The following is a 17,067-nucleotide window of genomic DNA, read 5'->3' on the forward strand; positions in this document are numbered from 1 at the left end:
TGATCTAATTAAATGGTGAATCAGTCTCCAGCCTACTCGTGCTTCCAATCTGTACGAAATTCTGCTCATTTTTCACATTTATCATAGCTTACCACCAACAGCAGAATTTTAAATTCCCGATCTTATTTATAAATCCTGCTATTTTTCCCATAATTAAACGCAGTTGGCACTCTCTGTTGCTTCCATTATCAATGTAGGTCAGCTATCCTTTCCTCCATCCTTGTCACAGTACATTGGAATACCTTTGATGTTGCCTTATAACATGCCACAAGGATGGTTGGGGAGGCCGCATTATTGATTCAAGAAACAATTACATTTGTGAGGATATGGTTGAAGGATTATCAAAAGACGCCCTATGGTGGAACAGAAGAATAATAAAGGGGAAAACACACTACTGGGAGTGTTCCATGGACACATAAACAGTCCGGGTGAGATAGAAGCACAGATATGTAGGTGATTCTCTGAGAAGCGCAAAAATGACAGGGCAGTAATAGTGGAGAATTTCAACTACCCAAATATTAACTGGGATAGAATTAGTGTGAAAGACACAGAAGTAGCAGAATTCTTAAAATGCATTCAGGAGAACATTTTTAGCAAGTTGCAAAAAGACTGTAATTAGTTTTGGGCAATGAAACTTGGAGGGTGGAATGGGGAAATTATTTGGAGAGCAATTTGGTGGAAATGATCACAATTCCGTTAGATTTATGGTAGTTATGAAAAAGGACAAAGATAGACCAGGAAGACAATTTCTCAATTGGGGTAAAACTAATTTACAACACTGAGATGTGATTTAGCTACAGTGGACTAGAAACTACCTAGTTGAAGGTAAATATGTGCCAAATCAGTGGGTGGCATTCAAAGAAGCGATAGTGAGGGATCAGACCAAGTAAGTTCCCTGAAAGAAAAAGAGTGGGACTAACAAATCCAGAGCACTCTGGATGTGAAGGGGCTTAAAGGAGAGGATAAAAAAAGAGAAGCTTATCACCGATACCAAGAGCTCAATACTGCAGAAAACCTAAAGGATTGCAAAAAGTGTAGGGGTGAAAGTAAGAAGGAAATTAGGAAAGCAAAGAGCAGACATGAAACAATATTGGCAAGTAAATTGAAGGAAATCCCAAAGATTGTTTTGTAAATACATAAACAGAGGCACATAGGAGCAGGAGTAGGCCATTCGGCCCCTCGAGCCTGCTCCTCTATTCTACTAGACCATGACTTATCTGCTACCTTAATGCCATTTTCCAGCACCATCCTCACATACCTTGATTCCTTTGATAACTAGAAATCTATCGATCTCTGTCTTGAACATACTCAGTGATTAAGCCTCCACCACCTTCTGGGGAAGAGAATTCCAAATATTCATCAGCCTCTGAATGAAGAAGTTCCTCCTCCTCTCAGTCCTAAATGGCCTACCCCTTATTCTGAGACTGCATCTCCTGATTATAGACACGTCCCCTCCCCCCACCCCCCAGCCGGGCCCTGTAAGATTGTTGTATGTTTCAATGAGATCCCTTCCCATTCTTCTTAATGCTTGAAAATACAAACACAGCCTCCTCATTCTCTTCTCATAGGTCAATTCCACCATCCCAGGAATTGGTCTGGTGAACCTCCATTGCACTCCCTCTACTGCAAGCATATCTTTCCTTAGGTAAGGAGACCGAAACTGTGCACAATACTTCAGGTGCAGTCTCACCTAGGCTATATACAATTGGAGAAGGATATCTTTACTCCTGTATTTAAATCCTCTTGCAATAAAGGCCAAAATAGCATTTGCCTCCCCAGTTGTTTGCTGCACCTGCGTGTTAGCTTTCAGTGACTCGTGAACAAGGGCACCAGTGTCTCTTTGGACATCAACAATTGCCAATCTCTCCCCATTTAAGAAATACCCTGCACTTCTCTTTTTCCTACTGAAGTGAGTAACTTCACATTTTTCCCACAGGACGGGCTGCATCTGAACCAGAGGGGCACCAATATCCTGGGAGGGAGGTTTGCTAGTACTGTTCGGGAGGGTTTAAACTAGTTTGGGAGGGGGATGGGAACCGGACTTGTAATCCAGGGACCAGTGGGTCCACTCAGAAAGACAAAGACTGTAGTGAGGTATTGGGGAAGGTAGCACTGTCACAGAGGACAGATGGGCACGGAGAAGGGTTAAAGTGCGTATACTTCAACGCAAGAAGCATCAGGAATAAGGTGAGTGAATTGAAGGCGTGGATGGGCACTTGGGACTACGATGTTGTGGCCATCACTGAAACGTGGATCGGTGAGGGGGAGGAATGGTTTTTGGAGGTACCTGGTTATAGATGTTTTCATAAGATTAGGAATGGTGGTAAAAGAGGTGGGGGGGTGGCATTGTTAGTTAGAAATAGTGTAACAACTGCTGAAAGAATTTTCGAGGAGGATCTGCCGACTGAGGCACTGTGGGTTGAGGTCAGGAACAGGAAAGGAGCAGTCACCTTGATGGGAGTTTTCTATAGGCCCCCCAATAGCAGCAGGGAGGTGGAAGAGCAGATTGGGAAACAGATTTTGGAAAGGAGCAGAAGTCACAGGGTAGTAATTATGGGGGATTTCAACTTCCCAAATATTGATTGGCAACTCTTTAGATCGAATAGTTTGGATGGGGTAGTGTTTGTGCAGTATGTCCAGGAAGCTTTTCTGACTCAGTATGTAGACTGCCCGACCAGAGGGGAGGCAATATTGGATTTGGTACTAGGTAATGAACCAGGGCAAGTGATAGAGCTGTTGGTGGGCGAGCACTTTGGAGATAGTGATCACAATTCTGTAGCATTCACTGTGGTAATGGAGAGGGATAGGTATGTGCAACAGGGCAAGGTTTACAATTGGGGGAAGGGTAGATATGATGCTGTCAGGCAGGAACTGAGGAGCATAAATTGGGAGCATATGCTGGCAGGGAAGGGCACGGTCGAAATGTGGAACTTTTTCAAGGAGCAGATAGTAGGGGCCATTGATAAGCATGTCCCTGTCAGACAGGGAAGGGATGGTCATGTGAGGGAACCGTGGTTGACAAGAGAGGTTGAGAGTCTTGTTAGGAAGAAGAAGGATGCGTATATAAAGTTGAGGAAAAAGGGCACAGGCATAGCTCTGGAGGGATACAAGATGGCCAGGAAGGATCTGAAGAAAGGGATTAGGAGAGCTAAGAGAGGGCATGAAAAATGCTTGGCGGGTAGGATAAAAGAAAACCCCAAGGCCTTTTACGCGTATGTCAGAAATATGAGGATGACTAGGGGGACCATAGGTCCGGTCAAGGACAATAGCGGGAGACTGTGTGTTGAGCCGGAAGAGATAAGTGAGGTTTTGAATGAGTACTTCTCTTCGGTATTTACGAATGAGAAGGGGTATATTACTGAAGAGGACGGTGTGAAACAGACTGGTAAGCTCGAGGAAGTGCTCGTTAGGAGGGAAGATGTGTTGGGGTTTTTGAATAACTTGAAGATAGACAAGTCTCCCGGGCCTGACGGGGTATATCCAAGGATGTTATGGGAAGCAAGGGATGAAATTGCAGAGCCGCTGGCAATGATCTTTTCATCTTCTCTGCTGACGGGGGTGGTACCAGGTGATTGGAGGGTGGCAAATGTTGTGCCCCTGTTCAAGAAAGGGAATAGGAACAACCCTGGGAATTACAGGCCAGTTAGTCTTACTTCGGTGGTAGGCAAGTTGATGGAAAAGGTGCTGAGGGATAGGATTTCTGAGCATCTGGAAAGACACTGCTTGATTCGGGACAGTCAGCACGGTTTTGTGAGGGGTAGGTCTTGCCTCACAAGCCTGATTGAATTCTTTGAGCAGGTGACCAAGCAAGTGGATGAGGGTAAACCAGTGGATGTGGTGTACATGGATTTTAGTAAGGCATTTGATAAGGTCCCCCATGGTAGACTTATGGAGAAAGTCAGGAGGCATGGGATAGTGGGGAATGTGGCCAGTTGGATTAAGAATTGGCTAACTGATAGAAGGCAGAGAGTGGTCTTAGATGGTAAATACTCAGCCTGGAGCCCAGTTACCAGTGGCGTGCCGCAGGGATCAGTTCTGGGTCCTCTCCTGTTTGTGATTTTTATTAACGACTTGGATGAGGAAGTCGAAGGGTGGGTCAGTAAATTTGCAGATGATACAAAGGTTGGTGGAGTTGTGGATACCGAGGAGGGCTATTGTCGTCTGCAAAGGGACTTGGATAGGTTGCAGTGCTGGGCTGAAAAGTGGCAGATGGAGTTTAACCCTGAAAAGTGTGAGGTCGTCCATTTTGGAAGGACAAACATGAATGCAAAATACTGGGTTAACGGTAGGGTTCTTGGGCATGTGGAGGAGCAGAGAGACCTTGGGGTCTATGTGCATAGATCATTGAAAGTTGCAACTCAAGTGGATAGGGCTGTGAAGAAGGCATATGGGGTGTTAGCGTTCATTAGCAGAGGGATTGAATTTAAGAGCCGTGAGGTGATGATGCAGCTGTACAGGACCTTGGTAAGGCCTCATTTGGAGTACTGTGTGCAGTTCTGGTCGCCTCATTTTAGGAAGGATGTGGAAGCCTTGGAGAGGGTGCAGAGGAGATTTACCAGGATGTTGCCTGGAATGGAGAATAAGTCTTACAAGGAAAGGCTGAACATTCTAGGCCTCTTCTCATTAGAAAGGAGAAGGATGAGGGGTGACATGATAGAGGTTTATAAGATGATCAGGGGAATAGATAGGGTAGACAGTCAGAAACTTTTTCCCCGGGTGGAGCAAAGCGTTACAAGGGGTCATAAATTTAAGGTGAAGGGTGGGAGATATAAGGGGGATGTCAGGGGAAGGTTCTTTACCCAGAGAGTGGTCGAGGCATGGAATGCCTTGCCCGGGGAAGTTGTTGAGTCAGAAACTTTAGGGACTTTCAAAAGGCTTTTGGATAGGTATATGGATAAAGGAGAATGATGGGGTATAGATTAAATTGTCCTTGACAGAGGACAAAGGATCGGCACAACATTGTGGGCCGAAGGGCCTGTTCTGTGCTGTATGTTCTATGTTCTATGTTCTATGTTCTATTATATTCCATCTGCCAAATTCTTTCCCACGCACTTAGCCTGTCTAAATCCCGTTGAAGCTTCTTTGCATCCTCCTCACAACTCACATTGCTATCTAGTTCTGTGTCATCAGCAAACTTAGACATATATGATTTGGTATCCAAATTATTGTTATGAATTGTGAATAGCTGAGGCCCAAGCACTGACCTTTGTTGTACCCCACTTGTTAACCCACCAACCTGAGAATGACCTATTTAATGTTAATCTCTGTTTTCTGTCCGTTAATCAATTCTCACTCCATGCCAGTATATTACCCCCAATACCATGTGCTCTAATTTTATATACTAAGCTCTTGTGTGGGATCTTATTGAAAGCCTTCTAAAAATCCAAATACACCACATCCACTGTCTCCCCCTTATCTATTCTGCAAGTAACTCGAAAAAACTCCAACAGTTTTCCAAAACGATTTCCCTTTCAGAAATCCTTCTTGACTTTGCCCAATCCTACCATGAGTTTCTAAGTGTTCAGTTATCACATCCTTTATAATAGATTCTAGCATTTTCCCTACTATTGATGTCTGGCTGACTGTCTGTAGTTCCCCATTTTCTCTCTTCCTCCTTTCTTAAATAGTGGGGTTACATTTGCTACCTTCCAATCTGCAGGAACAGTCCCAAAATCTATTGAATTTTGCAAGATGACTACCAGTGCATAAAGAGCAAGAGTACAACTAAAGAAAGAGTTGGGCATATTAAGGACTATAAGGGTCATCGGTGCGTTGAGGTGGAGGACTTTGGTATGGCTCTTAAGAAATACTTTGCATCCGTTTTCATATGAGAGAGCTATGATACAGACATTGCAATCAGCAGGCGGAGTGTGAAATATTGGATGAAATCAACATAGTGAGAGAAGAATTATTAAGGGGTTTGACATCTTTGAAAGTGAATAAATCCCCAGGCCTGGATGAAATGTATCCTAGGCTGTTAAGGGAAGCAAGAGAAGAAATAATAGAGGCTTTGACCATTATTTTCCAGTCCTCTCTGGCTACAATTATGAGGCCAGAGGACTGGAGGGCAGGTAATGTTGTATTGTTGTTTCAAAAGGAGAAAGGGGTAGGCTGACTGAATTGTATAAAATTATGAGGGGGTCTAGTTAGAGTGGATAGACAGGTTTATAATATGGGGTGGAAGTGGCGGTGGGGAGCATAGATTTGAGGTAAGAGGTACAAGGTTTAGAGGGGATTTAAGGGGAATTTCTTTCACCCAGAGGGTGGTGGCGATCTGGAACTCACCGCCTGAAAGATTGGTAGGGACAGAAACCCTCATAATATTTAAAAGATACTTAGATATGAAGTGCCATAACCTACCAGGCTACGCACCAAGAACTGGAAGCTGGATGGCTCCTTGAAGGGAAGGCGCGGACACGATGGGCCAAATGTCCTCCTTCTGTTCTGTAATTTTAATCTGCAATTCTATGATTCTACGAGTAGCAACTTTGACGAATATTAATTGAGGAATAGTCAAAATTGTTCAAATTATAATTTAATAAGTGTAACTGATGGAACTTCCTTTATACGTTAATAAATACTTGATTGGATTGTGAATGAAATATCCGTATCATTTCGTTTTTTATATATATTCTGCAGTTTTGACGATGAAATTTCGCTTGATGCAGACTATGATTTTTGCTGTTGAAGAAATAAACCAGAGTAAAACTCTCGTTCTGAATATCACACTGGGATATCAGATCCTCGATGACCGCGATTGTGTCAAAAGCACTGGTTTGGGGCAATGGAGAACATGAACTAATTGATTACCCTGAATGTAAAGGCTCCCCGAACGTGGCAGCCATTATTGGCTGTGAGACATCCACGTCCTCCATCGTAGTTACAAGGACAGTTGGGTCTTTCAGAATTCCAATGGTAACGTGTCGAATATTTGACTGCATTTTCAATATGGCGTTGTTAAGGTAACTTCGCTTAGTTTATTAGTTCACTGCTGCAAATGCAGCTCAAGCGTGCACACAACATGAAGTTCCCGGCTGGATGCCTTGTCAAGCCAGAGCTATTTGAAGTAGGCCATGAATTGCTCTGGTCGTAATGTATAGCCGGATTAAAATCATAATAAATTAGTTATTTTAGAGAATATTTACGACTCCATTCGCGCTTTTGTGAGAGTGAAACTCACCGGAACGTAGTTATGATGCAACTAGAATACTGACCATTGCAAATGTTAGCCTGTCGTTTGCCAATTTTTATGCAAGGAATTGAAAATCGTCCGTTTAATTCCAATTACAGGTATCAGTTTTAATGTTATAACTTGTGCAAATAGAAAAGATTCGCACCGAAAAGTTTGGAATAAATCATATGCTTAAAGTAATTCAAAGAACGCTGAACGCATTTTTTTATATATTTATGCTTTTCTATGCAGGTTAGTTATTTCTCAACTTGCTCCTGCCTCCGCGACAAGCAAAAATGCCCTACTTTTGTTTTTAGAACAATACCAAGCGGTATGTACCAAACTTCTCGCTGAACTCGTGAAAACTTTCGACTGGAATTGGATTGGAACAGTTAGAAGTAACACTGATTATGGTAATTTTGGAATGCAAGTTTTTGTTGAAGAGGCCAAAAGAAAATGGGGTTTGCATTGCGTACTCTGAATTATTTTACAGGACCGATCCCACAGAGAAAATCAGCAAAATAGTGCGGGTGATCAAATGGCCGACTCCAAAGGTCGTAGTGGGATTTCTACATGTTGGAGATGTGCAAGTTTTAATTAAGGAAATTTTGCCCCAAAATGTAGCGGGGATACAGTGGATTGGAAGTGAAGGATGCGTGACAGAAGACGTACTCCCTCCTGAAGAAAGATCAAGATTTCTCGTTGGGACAATTGGTCTGACAACCTGCAGGAAGGAGATTGCCGGACAGAGATATTTTCTACTTAAAATTCATCCTTATTTTATTTATTTATTTAAAGATACAGCACTGAAGCAGGCCCTTCGGCCCACCGAGTTTGTGCTGATCAACAACCACCCATTTATACTAACCCTACGTTAATCTCATATACCAGACCACATCCCCACCATTCTCCTACCACCTACCTACACTAGGGGCAATTTACAATGGCTAATTTACCGATCAACCTGCAAGTCTTTGGCTGTGGGAGGAAACCGGAGCACCCGGCGGAAACCCACAGGGTCGCAGGGAGAACTTGCAAACTCACAGGCAGTACCCAGAACTGAACCTTCTAGGTTTTCTGACTGTATCTTCGTGAAGGAGTTTTGGGAGGCTGTATTCACGTGCGCTTTAACGAGGGAAAATATAACAACAGGAAGAAATTCTGCATTTGAAATGCAAAAATGCACAGGAAAGGAACAATTGGATGGGATAGAAGATGGGTAACTTCCAGCAAAAATGGACGGAAATTCCAATCATGTATACAAAGCAGCCTATGCTGTCGCTGTTGCACTTGACGATATGCTTTCTTGAGAAGAGGGCAATGGTCGCTTTTTTAACAATACTTGTGCTCATATTTCAAACTTTGAGCCTTGGCAGGTATTTTCTTTTTATGGCAATCTTTTTCAAACAGAACCAATGACATCTTCATGTTTTGAAGCGCGTATTGTTCGAGTTTCATCTGTGAACTTTTTAACTTTTTAGCAGCCAAATCTATTCGTAAAGATCAAGCAATATCCTCAGCGAATTAGGTAAAATTAATAAATCGCCAATACGGCAAGTATGAAAAAAGATAGAAATAGAAATCAGGAAATACTAGAAATATACTGTAACCTGTGCAACAGAAAGGCCGATGGAAAATGAAAGGGACATTTTGACAAGTCATTTCCGACCTCAAGCCTTCCAAAAGCGTTTTACAAAAAAAGAAGTGTTATCACTGCAATAATGTTGCAAATGGGGAAGCTAATCCGTGTCCAGCAATGTCCCACAAAGAGAAATTTGATAAATGCCCAGATCAGCTGTATTATTTTTTGGTTGAGGGATAAATATTGGCCAGGTTCCTCTGCTAAGAATACTGTGGTTTCTTTACTTCTCAGTGTTATGTTTCATCTAAAATAAAGCACTCCGACAACGTAGCACTCCCACATCATTGCATTGAAGTGTCATGCATTCAAGTCTCTAGACTGGGACTTGACCCCACAATTTTCTTAATGAGAGCCGTTATGGATAACATTGTCATTTTAAACTGTGACCAAAGTTCAGAAACATCTGAAATAAAATGAACGGCCTACTTCCAAATGTTATTTGTTTCTTTTTGGGTGCTCATTCCTCTGTCATGCATTTCCAACATTTCCGTTTAAATTAATAGAAATGACTTTGAATGTACATATCCATGTGCATCGTATCCATGTGACAGTGAAAACTGACATACCTTACATTACTCATGTCTAGCTGCTCCATTACCTACACTCAGTAAATTTTACAGCTCGGACTAGGGAAATCGTGCATTTTGATGGAAATGGTGATCCAGTTCCAACGTATGAATAAATTAGCAAATGAGGGATATGATTGAAATTGTAAACATTGGCTATTATGATAGTTCAGCACCTTTAGGACAAAAATATGTCCTGAATATCGATGATATCGTGTGAAGCAGTGGTGGAAATCAGGTATGTTCATTACGATTCTGATTGATAACCTGTGGTAAAGCAGCGAACTTTAGGACACAAAGATGAAAACAATTGCGGGCGCGTTTTGACTAGGTCTAAGGATGTGGGCGTCACTGACAATGCCAGTATTTATTGTCCATTCTTGTTCCCCTAGATAACACAACTGAGTGGCTTGCCAGGCCTTTTCAAAAAGATGTTTTTTCTCCTTTTTTACGTTCTCTCTTTTCCTCCCACCATAACATTTCGATGATCTTGAAAATACTATAATTTCACTGCGATTTTTCTGTGCGATTCAAATACGTAACATCCAATTAGCGATTGGAGTGAACTTTTCATTCTCCATTTCTAATTTGATTGTAGCAAAGAATCTATATGAAATATATCCATTAGTTTTTCAATTACTTATTCTTTTACTTCCTACGTGAATTGGGACGTTTTATGCCGAAAGGGTATAACTATCAGGAAAGTTAACTGCCAAACATGAGGCTCTTTTCCCTGGAAAAGAGAAGAATGAGCGGTGCCCTGATCGAGGATTTTCAGATTACGAAAGTGTTTGATAGAGTAGAGATAGTGAAGATGCAGCTGAGTAGGTGCTGCTTTGTAGCACTATTGATGACACGTTTCATCACATTGCTGATGATTGAGAGTAAACTGATGGAATGGTAACTGGATTGGATTTGTCCTTCTTTTGGTGGATAGGACATACCTGATCAATTTTCCATTTGTTTGGGTAGATACTAATATTGTACTCGTATTAGAACAGTTTAAGAAGAGGCAGAGTTAGATTTGGAGCATATATTTCAGCCCTAACGGGGCAATCACTTGGCTGGGAGTGCACTACAGGCCTCCAAACAGTCAGGGAGCGATAGAGGAGCAGATATATAGGCAATTCTCAGAGAGGTGCAAAAATTATAGGGTAAAAATAGTAGGGAACATCAACTTCCCCAATATTAGAGGGGTTAGTATTAGTGCAAAAGGCTTAAAGGGAGCAGATTTCTCAAAGTGCATTCAGGAGAGCTTTTTAAGCCGGCACGTACAGAGTCCTACAAGAGGAGGGGCTGCACTGGACCTAATCCTATGGAATGAAGCTGGACAAGTGGTAGAAGTGTCAGTGGGGGAGCATTTCGGGGATAGTGACCAAAACTCTGTAAGATTATGGAAAAGGACGTAGAGGGACCAAAAATAAAAGTACTGAATTGGGGGAAGGCAGATTTCAATATTAGAAATCAAGATCTGTCCAACGTGTATTGGGAGAAACATGTTGTAGGAAAGTCTACATCAGACCAGTGGGAGTCATTCAGAAAGGAAATAGCGAGAGTTCAGAGCCAACATGATCTCATAAAGGTGAAGAGTAGGACAAGTCCAGGGAACTCTGGATGTCAAGGGATATACAGGATTGGATAAGGAAAAAAAGGAGGCTTATTGTAAATTCAGAGCACTGAAAACAGCAGAAGCCCGAGAGGAGTATAGAAAATGTGGGGGGGTGGGGGGTGGTACTTAGTAAAGTAATTAGAAGAGTGAAGAGGGGTCATGAAAAAACACTGGAAGACAAGATAAAGGAAAATCCCAAGACATTTTATAATTATATTAAGGGCAAAAGGATAACCAGGGAAAGAGTAGGGCCCATTAAGGACCAAGGTGGCAATCTGCGGGTGGAGAAGGAGGACATAGGTGAGGTTTAAAATGCTTACTTTTCATCTGTGTTCACTATGGAGAAGGATGGTGTAGGTGTAGAGATCAGGGAGGGGATTGTGATATACTAGAACAAATTAGCATTAAAAGGGAGGAAGTACTATCTGTTTTAGCGGACTTATGGTGGATAAATCCCAGGCCACAATGAGATGCATCCCAGGCTGTTGTGCGAGGCAAGGGAGTACATAGCAGGGGCTCTGACACAAATTTTCAAATCCTTTCTGACCACAGGAGAGGTACCAGAGGACTGGAGAACAGTGAAAGTGGTACCATTATTCAAGAAGGATAGCAAGGATAAACCAGGTAATTATAGACCAATGAGTCTAACGTCAGCGGCAGGGAAAATATTGGAAAATTTCTGAGAGATAGGATTAATCTCCACTTGGAGAGGCAAGGATTGATCAGGGATAGTCAGCATAGCTTTGTCAGGGGGAGCTCGTGTCTGACAAACTTGATTGAATTTTTCGAGGAGGTGACTAGATGCGCAGATGAGGATAAAGCAGTTGATGTAGTCTATCTACCTGGACTGCAGTAAGACTTTTAATAAGGTCCCGCATGGAAGATTGGTTAATAATGTAAGAGCCCATGGGATCCAGGGAAATTTGGCAAATTGGATCCAAAATTAGCTTAGTGGCAGGAGGCAGAGGGTGATGGCCGAGTGCTGTTTTTACAAATGGACCAGTGGTATACCACAGGGATTGGTGCTGGGACCCTTACTGCTTGTAGTGTAGATTAATGATTTAGATGTGAATATAAGAGGTATGATAAGTAAGTTCGCAGATGACACAAAAATTGGTGGTGTTGTAAATAGTCAGGAGGTAAGCCTTAGATTACAGGACGATATAGTTGGGCTGGTAAGATGGGTGGAGCAGTGGCAGATGGGATTTAATCCTAAAAAAGTCTGAGGTGATGCATTTTGGGAGGAATAACAAGGCAATGGAATATACAATGGATGGTCGGACCCTTGGAAGTACAAAGAGTCAGAGCGACCTTGGTGTTCTTGTCCATAGATGACTGAAGGCAGCCGCACCCGTAGGTGGTTAGGAAAGCATATTGGATACTTGTCTTTATCAGCCGAGGCATAGAATACAGGAGCATGGAGGTTATGATGGAACTGTATAAAACGCTGGTTGGGGCACAGCTGGAGTACTGTGTACAGTTCTGGTCATCACATTATAGGAAGGATGCGAGTGCATTGGGGAGTATGCAGAGGAGATTCACCAGGTTGTTGCCTGGGCTGGAGCATTTCAGCTATGAAGAGAGACTGGATAGGCTGGGATTGTTTTCCTTAGAGCAGAGAAGGCTGAGGGGGGACCTGGTTGAGGTAAACAAAATTATGAGGGGCATAGATAGGTTAGATAGGTAGAAAGTTTTTTTCCCTCAGCAGAGGTGTCAATAACCAGGAGGCATTGATTTCAGGTAAGGAGCAGGTTTAAAGGGAAGTTGAGGATAACTTATTTTCACCCAGAGAGTGGTTGGAGTCTGGAACACACTGCCTGAAGGAATGGTGGAGGCAGAACCCCTCATAACATTTAAGAGGTATGTAGATGAGCACTTGAAACGCCATAGCATACAAGGCTACGGGTCAAGTACGGGAAAAAGGGCTTAAATTGGATGGGTGCTTCATGGTCGGTGCAGACGCGTTGGGCCTGCTGCTGTGCTGTATAACTCTATGACTCTATTACCCTACAGCTGGGATGGTGGTAACATCCAGAGCCGATGTTGTATCCAGTGCACTCAGCTGTGCCTTGATATCATGGGGAGTGGATCAAATTTCTGAAATCTGGGATTGTGATGTTGCAGACCTCTGGAGGAGGTGGGGATGAATTATTCACTGAGCACTTCTAGCTGAAGATGTTTGAAAGCATTCGTGTGCTGGGCTCGACCATCATTGAAGATGCAGATGTTCATGGAATTTTCTCCTCTCTTTAGCAGTTTAATTGTTCACCAACATTCACAACTGGATGGATCAAACAGATATTTTCTATTTGTATCATGGGAGATGGGCATCGCCGGCAAGGCCTGGATTTGTTGTCCATCCTTAATTGCCCTTGTGAAGATATTGGTGGGCTGCCTTCTTGAACCTCTGCAGTCCATCTAGTGTGGGTACATCTAAAGTGCTGTTAGGGAGAATATATAGGAAAAATTGTTTCCAGTGGCAGAAGGGTTGGTAACCAGGGGACAGGGGTGACATGAGGACATTAAATTATCAGGGTAGTTGTTGTGATCTGGAATGTACTGCCTGAAAATGTGGTGCAAGCAAATTTTAAAAGTAACATTCAAAAGATAATTGAATAAATGGTTGAAGCTGAAGAATTACAGATCTTTGGGGAAACAGAAGGGTAGTGAGACTAATTGGAAAGCTCTACCAAAGATAAGGTACAAGGAATTCTTTGTAGTATCATTTTCTGATTCTATGATATTAATAACATAGGCATGCTTGCTTTTGCTTTAGATTCTGCGTGCTATTTGCACAGAAGCATCTCCTCGTGGAACGAGAAAAGTAAACAGCAATGGGCAGCCAATATGTTGTTCTGATTGTGCCGTATGCGCCGATGGTGAGATTAGCAACACCACAGGTATATGAAATAAAATAACGTATACTTGGCAATTATGTCACCCTGAACACTTTTCGTGTTAAAAATTAGAAATTGTCCTTCCTTCAGATTCCTTCGAAATTCTGGTCCAAGCAACAAAAAGATCGATCTGTTCGCAAGCAGATTGAATTCCTTTCCTTCGGAGAAAATTTGGAAATTGAGTTAGTGACACTTGCTTTAGTGGGGGATGGTTTTACACTGATCACAGCGCTATATATATTTTTTGGTATCCTGAAACTCCTTTAGTTAGAACTAACAATTCCGAGCTAAGCTTCCTCCTTCTCTTTGCACGAATGGTTTGCTTCCTGTGCTCACTTACCTTCAGTGGGGAACCAACCAGCTTATCTCGTATGTTGCGCCATACTACATTTGGTATTGTATTTGTTCTCTGTATTTCCTGTATTTTGGGGAAAACTATTCCTGTTGTGATAGCTTTTAAAGCAACTCTTCCCAACAACAACATGATGAACTGGTTTGGACATAAGCGGCAACGGTTAGGCCTGTTTATCCTTAGATTTCTTCAAGGCTTGATCTGTAATATCTGGCTAACTGCATCACCTCCCTATCCACTAAAAACATGACCTATTGCAGCGAAATAATTATATTGGAATGTGACGTGGGCTCTTTTAAAGCCTTTTATTTTGTGTCGCGTTATAAAACATAAAACAGAGAACATAGAACAATACAGCACAGTACAGGCCCTTCTGCCCATTTTGTTGTGCCGAACATTTAACCTACTCTAAGATCAAACTAACTACCTACCCTTCATTCTACTGTCATCCATCTACCTATCCAAGAGACGCTTAAATGCCCCTAATGTATCTGCTTCTACTACCACCACTGGCAGCGCATTCCACGCACCCACCACTCTCTGTGTAAAGAACCTACCTCTGACATCTCCCCGAAACCTTCCTCCAATCACCATAAAATTATGCCACCTGGTGATAGCCATTTCCACCCTGAGAAAAAGTCTCTGGCTATCCACTCTATCTATGCCTCACATCATCTTGTAACCCTCTATCAAGTCACCTCTCATCCTTCTTCGCTCCAATGAGAAAAGCCCTAGCTCCCTCAGTCTTTCCTCGTAGGACATGCCCTCCAGTCCAGGCAGCATCTTGGTAAATCTCCTCTGCATCCTCTCTAAAGCTTCCACATGCTTCTTGTAATGAAGCGACCAGAACTGAACACAATATTCCAAGTGTGGTCGAACCATGGGGCCTTAGAGAGCTGCAGCATAACCTCGTGGCTCTTAAACTCAATCCCCCTGTTAATGAAAGCCAACACACCATACGCCTTCTTAACAACCCTATCAACTTGGGTGGCAACTTTGAGCGATCTATGGACATGGACCCCAAGATCCCTCTGTTCCTCCACACTACCAAGAATCCTGTCTTTAAGCCTGTATTCCGCATTCAAATTCGACCTTCCAAAATGAATCACTTCACACTTTTCCAGGTTGAACTCCATCTGCCACTTCTCAGCCCAGCTCTGCATCCTGTCAATGTCCCGTTGCAACCTACAAATGCCTTCCACACTATCCACAACTCCAGCAACCTTCGTGTCATCGGCAAACCTGCTAACCCAGCCTTCCACTTCCTCATCCAAGTCATTTATAAAAATCACAAAGAGCAGAGGTCCCAGAACAGATCCTTGTGGAACACCACTGGTCACCAAGCTCCATGCTGAATACATTCCATCTACTACCACCCTCTGACTTCTATGGGCCAGCCAATTTTGTATCCAGACAGCCAAATTTCCCTGAATCCCATGCCTCCTTACTTTCTGAATGAGCCTCCCATGGGGAACCTTATCAAACGCCTTGCTAAAATCCATATACACCACATCCACTGCTCTTCCTTCATCAATGTGCTTTGTCACATCTTCAAAGAATTCAATAAGGCTTGTGAGGCATGACCTGCCCCTCACAAAGCCATGCTGACTGTCTCTAATCAAACCATGCTTTTCCAAATAATCATAAATCCTGTCTCTCAGAATCCTCTCCAATAATTTGCCCACTACTGACGTAAGACTGACTGGTCTATAATTCCCAGGGTTATCCCTATTCCCTTTCTTGAACAAGGGAACAACATTTGCCACTCTCCAATCAACTGGTACTACTCCAGTCGACAGTGAAGATGCAAAGATCATCGCCAAAGGCGCGGCAATCTCTTCCCTCACTTCCCGTAATATCCTTGGGTATATCCCGTCTGGCCCCGGGGACTTATCTGTCCTCATATTATTCAAAATTTCCAGCACATTCTCCCTCTTAACCTTAACCTGTTCGAGCATATCAGCCTGTTCCACGCTGTCCTCACAAACGACCAGATCCTCTCACTAGTGAATACTGAAGCAAAGTATACATTTAGGACCTCCCCTACCTCCTCCAACTCCAGGCACAAGTTCCCTCCACTATCCCTGATCGGCACTACCCTCAATTATATTGGTCTTCTGTCCACTATATGTTTCCTGCTTGCTTTCCTTGCCCAGAAACTTCCAGATAATTTCAACGACGCGAAATACATTACTTTCAGTAAGCTGATCTTCGGCACTGTTTGGATAACTCATATCCCAGCTTCTGTAAGCTCCCCTGGAAAGTACACGGTGGCTGTAGACGTATTTGCTATCTGGGTATCAAATTTTGGTTTGCTTGTTGGTTTTTTTGCTCGTAAGTGTTATATTATCTTACTGAAAGCGCAGAATAGCACAAGAAACATATGATAGGTAAAGAGTCTTGACAGCAACTCTGAACTTCTTGCTACTTGTATAGGCATGATGTTCAGTCTGTGTAATTGTTACGTCAACATTTAGGTTTGCTTATTAAACGTGGTCACTTTCGATGTAGCATGTTCGTTTTTAAGAAGTGAAAGCTGTTATGTACACTGGACCTTGCAAATGTGATTATGTTTCAAAAAATTTGATTTTTTTTTAAAACCTCAAGATGGACTCTGGCAGGTCAGGTGTCATAGGAGCATAATAACAGGAGTAGGCCAATCCTCCCGTCGAACCTGCCCCACCATTCAATACGTTCATGGCTGAGCATCCACTTCAATGTCTTTTTCCCACATTATCCCCATAACCCTTTTCTATCATTTGTATTTAGACATCTGTCAATCTCTGCTTTAAATATACTTAATGAATGAGCTTGCACAGCCCTCTGGGGT

General features: G+C 42.7%; 1 pseudogene; it reads left to right on the forward strand.

Moving 5' to 3' along the window:
- The first annotated feature begins 355 nt into the window (after window positions 1–355).
- LOC137375083 (extracellular calcium-sensing receptor-like) lies at window positions 356–16,624 on the forward strand (annotated as a pseudogene).
- Window positions 16,625–17,067: the final 443 nt, after the last annotated feature.

The sequence above is a fragment of the Heterodontus francisci genome, chromosome 11, assembly GCF_036365525.1.
Source record: "Heterodontus francisci isolate sHetFra1 chromosome 11, sHetFra1.hap1, whole genome shotgun sequence".
NCBI lineage: Eukaryota > Metazoa > Chordata > Chondrichthyes > Heterodontiformes > Heterodontidae > Heterodontus > Heterodontus francisci.